At 41.9% G+C, this 5,951-nt stretch overlaps 1 pseudogene; it reads left to right on the top strand.

Moving 5' to 3' along the window:
* Positions 1 to 259: 259 nt before the first annotated feature.
* LOC142433772 (protein WWC2-like) lies at positions 260 to 4,334 on the top strand (annotated as a pseudogene).
* The last annotated feature ends 1,617 nt before the right edge of the window (positions 4,335 to 5,951 follow it).

The following is a 5,951-nucleotide window of genomic DNA, read 5'->3' as shown; positions in this document are numbered from 1 at the left end:
AAAATCACCAGCAATTAAAAACAAAATGGATAAAATGGAAGGGGAAGAGGATTCAATGAAATGTTCTACAGAGACATTGTGATCTGAGTCACAGTGGCTCTGAGTGTAAGGCTTCTTGAGCTGATCTTTCAGGTGGCTTCACAGCTCCCCTACCCCTCAGTTCCTCACAAGGGCCCTGATTTGGGCTGGGCAATCCAATTAATTCACAGTCCTGTGTTGGTTCCCTGTCGAGTCACCACTGGATTTAAGGTCTCCAGTCATGCCTAGGAGGTCCTGGAGCAGGCAGTTTCTGCCATCCTGAGGCTGGGAGGAGGCCAGAGACAATGATAATGGAAACATCGTCCCACAACACCAGGACGTCTAGTTGGATCAACCTTGTGAATAAGTTAATTAAGTTATTGTCTGCTGACTTTTTAGGGGATGAGTTGCCTGGGGATGGGAAGCAGGGTTTGGTCTTCAGATCGGTGTCTACTACACATTCAAGAAACCACACAGACAATGCATCCCAAAAAATGATGGAAAGGAAAACAGAGGATACTGTTGAAAGCCTATCTTGTAGTGACTTAGGATGTCCTCAGGACACAGGAGGAATACACCACCCACACGAAGGAACAAAGGCTGCTTTGGGCTCCGCATGAAGATGTATGGTTAAATAGTGCTTATAAGGAAAAGCCCTGTGCGTGCACAACCTTGTTGTCAGGATCTCCACCCAATAATAAACACATTCCTGCTATTTTAAAAGCTGAAATCTCTAACTATGAGATTAAGAATTTAAGCACTGAGGAAACTTCAATTTTGGGGGGGGGGCATTGAGGGTGTGGCAGGATAGAAAAAAAGAAGGTCCCTGTTGTTCAAGAGAGTCTTAAGAAAAAGGGAAAGAAGTTCACAGAACTAAGGATCAAGTGCCTGAAAAAGAAGTTTGCCCAAAAGATGCTTCAAAAGGCAAGGATGAAGCTTATCTATAAGAAAGCTAAGCATTATCGCAAGGAATATAGGTGGATGTACAGGAACTGAAATTTGAATGACTAGGATGGTAAGAAAAGCGGCAATGTCTACGAATCTGGACAACACAAGCTGGCATTTCTTATCAGGATCAGAGTTATCAAAGGTGTGAGGTCAAAGGTTTGAAAACTGTTGCAGCTTCTTCATCTTTGCCAGAGGCCCCTTTCTTAAGCTTAACAAGGTGCAATGAACATGCATTGCATGGGAGCACCGAAACCTGAAGTCAGTGATGTATAAGCATGGTGTATTGCAAAATCAGTAAGACGTGTAGTGCCCTGAGAGGTAACACTCTGATTGCCCAATCTCTTGGTAAATATGATATCATCTTCAGGGAGGATCTGATTCATGATCCGAAATTGCTGCAAAGTAGCAAATAACTTCCTGTGGCCCTTCAAATTATCTTCTCCATGAGGTGGGATGAAGAAAAAGACCACTTATTTTTCAGAAGGCAGAGATGCTGGCAACAGAGAAGATCAGATCAACAGGCTTATTGGAAGGATGAACTAAGCTGTCTGTCATGATTATTTTTGTTATTTGGTCAGTTAATAAATCAGTAACTGCTTTCAAATGGAAAATAAAGAAGATTGACAAATATCTCTCAAAGATGAAGCAAGAATTGCTCACCCCGAAGGATTTGAATCACTGTAGCAAATTGACTTTTAGAAATGTCTGTAGGTATCAATTGTATCAAACATATTTGTACGTATGTTGCCATCATCATTTTCGGAACATTTGCATTCTATTTGGGAAAAAAAAGAAATATCTGTAGGCAAGAGTGGGTGGGAATTTAGTGAAGTCAATGCCATCCTGTAATGAAATCTATAAGAAGGGCTGCAAGCCAGGGGGAAAAGAAAATCAAGATCTGGTGCAAAGTCTTGCTCAACAGCAGAAGCATTTTCACGTGGATCAGGGAATTGGAAGATGTGAGTCAGAGTTGAGATGCAGCCCTGGGAGCTTTCATTTATGTCCTCCAGACAGGCTCTCGATGCTGGTCACTAAGCAGCGTGTCTACAGATATTGATGTCGGAAACAGATAATATTCACCTTAAAAGGCCAGGCTCAAACTACAGTATTAAAAAGCCAACAGGAGTTTGGCAAACATAAACATGGAACAGTGAAAAGTGGAGTGAGGGCTGGCCTAGGGCGCTGAATATTGGATATGAGAAGCTGATGCTAATTCATGAAAAAGGAAAACTTAATGAGCTTCCATTTGTCACACCCCAGAAGCCCACCCAAGGTGAATTAGAATAGCTGGGAGCATCTGTAAGAGCGGCGTACCCAGCCAAGAGACTGAAATTGGCAGAGAAAAGAAAAGAGTTGCTACAGAAACTTGAAGGAGCTGCTAAATCAACTATTTGCATTAACAACTAGAAAGCCTCAGAGCCAGCCCTTGGTCCATGTCTTCTATAAGTAGCCTGGTTCCATAACATTCAGTGGTGGTAGTGGGGCGGGGTGGGGGTGATTTCTAAACATTTCAATTAGAAAGTTTCTCGAGTCCTTTAGCCTCAGTAAGCTAAATTACAACACCCAGGGTGATTGGATGGAAATCCATATAAACTGGGCTTTCTTCTGCAAGAGAAATATGAGGCGGCATCCCTCTAATACCACAGTAAGAATTTTCCCCACTAGATGAACATCAAGCAATGAGTTAGTGCAACCAGTAGTGCCACCTGGGAAAGTTCTCTCTGATCACAGTGAACTTTTTCATAGAAACAGTTTCACTTGACCTGGTTTTTTGTAATGGCAGATTTAAGAGAATAGGGTGTGGCTTTGGAATTTTGTTTCCTGTTTTGGGAAAATGGCACAGAAACTGTTGTGATGTTGAACACAGCTTACAAAGATGGCACTAAGGGAAAAACTAAAGTGACTGAGTGGTTTTCTCATTTCAAAAAAGACGAATTGTCGATTGATGACAAACCTCATTCTGTACATCCATCAACTTCCCAAACAGACGAAAATGTTTGTAAAGTTATTGCACTTGTACTCAAAGGCCCACGGCAGACCATTGAAGACATAGGGAAGTGATATGGACTATCCTGGAGATCAGTTAAGTGAATTTTAATGGAATATTTGGGAATGAAATGGGTGGCTGCGAAATTTATGCCTCACATTCTGACTGACCAGGATAAAGAATGTCAATTGGAAAAAACTTGTGCTTTGAAAGAACATCTCCAAAGTAACCCAGACTTTCCCCTAAAGGTCATTACTGGTGAGGAGACACGGTGCTATTCTTACGACCCCGAAACCAAACATCAATCAAGCCAGTGGAAGATGCCATCATCACCTTGCCCCCCCCCCCAAAGCTTGTCAAGTGGAATCAAAGATCAAGATGAGGTGCATTCATATTTTTATTGGGGGGTGACAGTGCATTTGGAGTTCGTTCCACCGGGTCAGACTGTGAATCAAGCTTGCTATGAAGAGGTTCTAAAAAGATTAGATAACAGAGTGAAACAAATAGGGCCTGACTTGTGGCAGATAGAAGATTGGTTTTGTCACCACAACAATGCACCTGCTCATGTAGCCACCTCAGTGTGCCAGGTTTTGGGAAAAACAGCATGCCTTTCTTGACCCATGCTCCTGAATCACTTGACCTTTCTCTGTGAGACTTCTTTTGGTTTCTGTGAATGAAGAGAGACAAGAAAAAAATGAGGGCGGTGTTGTCAGCCATCCAAACAGATGAATTTGAAAAATGTTTCCAAGAATGGAATTGCAGATTTGACAAATGCATTAAGTGTAAAGGAGAGTACTTTGAAGGTGATACGGCTTTTTGTAAAAAGACTTAAACACTTTGAAAACAAAAATTCTGGTTACTTTTGGGTATCCCCTCATAGTTATATTCCTTTTGGACTCATCACCACCATTCACGGAGATGAAGTGATTAAGTCCCCCAGCCAGGTAGCCATATCACCCACTGCTGATCCAGGTTCCAAGTCTATGACATCTTTCACTTCTAGGTCCCCCTGTCTTCCTTGTCCTCTTCTGTCTCACTTCAGATTTATAATAAACATTTCTTATGGTGTCTCTCTCCAGTTCACTGCTGTTTGGTTTTAATTGTAACTTATGCGGGGGCTTACATTTCAGATTCTTAACTTTGCATTTCACGTTTTAAACCACTAATCAATGTCCTCCCACCTTCCATCAGTTTACCCCTAATCTGCTCCTTAATGTTTCTTCACCTACCTGTCGATCACTGCCTTCAGTTTCACTCAACACCCGTAATTTTATCCTCCCTCTCTTGCCTGCCTCCACCCCCTTGACAAATTCCAGTCTGATCCCTTTATCATGTTTTGTTGTCTCTCTAGCATAACAGTAGTCTTATTTTGATCGGCTAATTTCACTCAGCACAATGTTCTTCAGGTCCATCCATGCCATGAAGTACTTTGTGTTTCATCGTTGTTTTGTAGTGATGCGTAGTATTCCTTTGTGTGCATGCATGAATGTTTATCTATTCTCTCCTATTGATGGACCTTTAGTTTATTTCTGTCTTCTTGCCATTGCAAACAGTTCTGTGATGCACATACCTGTTCCTGTTATGACTCCTACTTGTTTAGGATGTAAACACGGCAGAGAGATTGTATTCCCAGTTGTTTGAGGTAGCTTTCCACCATAGATATACTTATTTAAATTCCCAGAAGGAGCCCTAGTGGTGTACTGGTTATGCATTGGACTGCGATCAGCAGGGCCCAACATTTGAAACCACAAGGAGAAAGACTGAACTTTATACTCCTGTAAACTGTTACATGTTCTCTGAACCCTTTCCATCATTTATTATTTTATGGGTTTTTTCTTCCAACTTGACTGTCATAGTTTAAGGTGGTATTTCATCACTGCTTTGCATTGCATTTCCTGGATGACTAGTACCGTAATTATGAACATTTCTTCAGGGTTTGTGGACATTGGATGCCATCTTTGGTGAATTTTCTGTTCAGCACTGTTTCCACAATTTTGTTGGGTTATTCACCTTTTTATTTAAAAATACTTTTATTGGGGGCTCTTACATCTCTTATAACAATCCATACATTTATCCAGTGTGTCAAGCACATGTGCATATATGCTGCCATCATCATTTTCAAAATATTTTCTTCCCAATTTAGCCCCTGATATCAACTCCCCTTTACCTCCCCCTCCATCCCCCACCTTCCCTCTTGAACCCTTGTTATGATGTTGATTGTTATGTAGATTATTATTTCCATACTTTACATCATCCTCTGTTATCCCTCACCCACTTTTCTGTTATTCATCTCCCTGGGAGGGGGTTAGAGTTGATCCTTGTGATTGATTCCCCCTTCTTCCCCTACTCTCCCCTAATCCTCCTAGTATTTATTTCTGCTTTCATTGTTGGCCCTGAGGGGTTTATCTATCCCAGATTAAGAATTAAAGTTGCAGACGGCCATTGGGCCTCTACTCAAGTACTCCCTCAACACAAGAACACTTTGTTCTAACAATCCAGCATTCTGTGATAGTCACCTTCCTGACATCATCAATGAAGACAAGTGGGTACATAAGTAAATGTGGTGAAGAAAGCTGGGGCCGGTCAAAAAAAGATATAGCGTCTGTGGTCTTAAAGGTTTGAAAATAAACAAGCGGCCACCTATCTCAGAAACAACAAAGCCCACATGGAAGAAGCACACCAGCCTGTGTGATCATGCAGTTTTGATGGATTCAGGTATCAGGCATCTAAGACCTAGAAGAAAATCATACCAAATATGAATGGGCGGGGGAGGCATGGAGTGGAGACCCAATGCCCATCTGTAGAAAATTGGACATGTCCTCCCTCACAGAGGGGTCACAGGGAGCAGATGAGCCAGTCAGGGTGCAGTATAGCACCGATGAAACACACAACTTTCCTCTAGGTTTTTTGTGCTTCCTTCCCCCCACTATCATGACTTCAATTCCACCTTACAAATTGGATTAGACCTGAGCATGCACACTGCTACAGATAAGAGCCC

The sequence above is a fragment of the Tenrec ecaudatus genome, chromosome X, assembly GCF_050624435.1.
Source record: "Tenrec ecaudatus isolate mTenEca1 chromosome X, mTenEca1.hap1, whole genome shotgun sequence".
Taxonomy (NCBI): domain Eukaryota; kingdom Metazoa; phylum Chordata; class Mammalia; order Afrosoricida; family Tenrecidae; genus Tenrec; species Tenrec ecaudatus.
The sequence above is the reverse complement of the archived record's forward strand: the minus strand, read 5'-3'. Positions and strand labels throughout refer to the sequence as shown.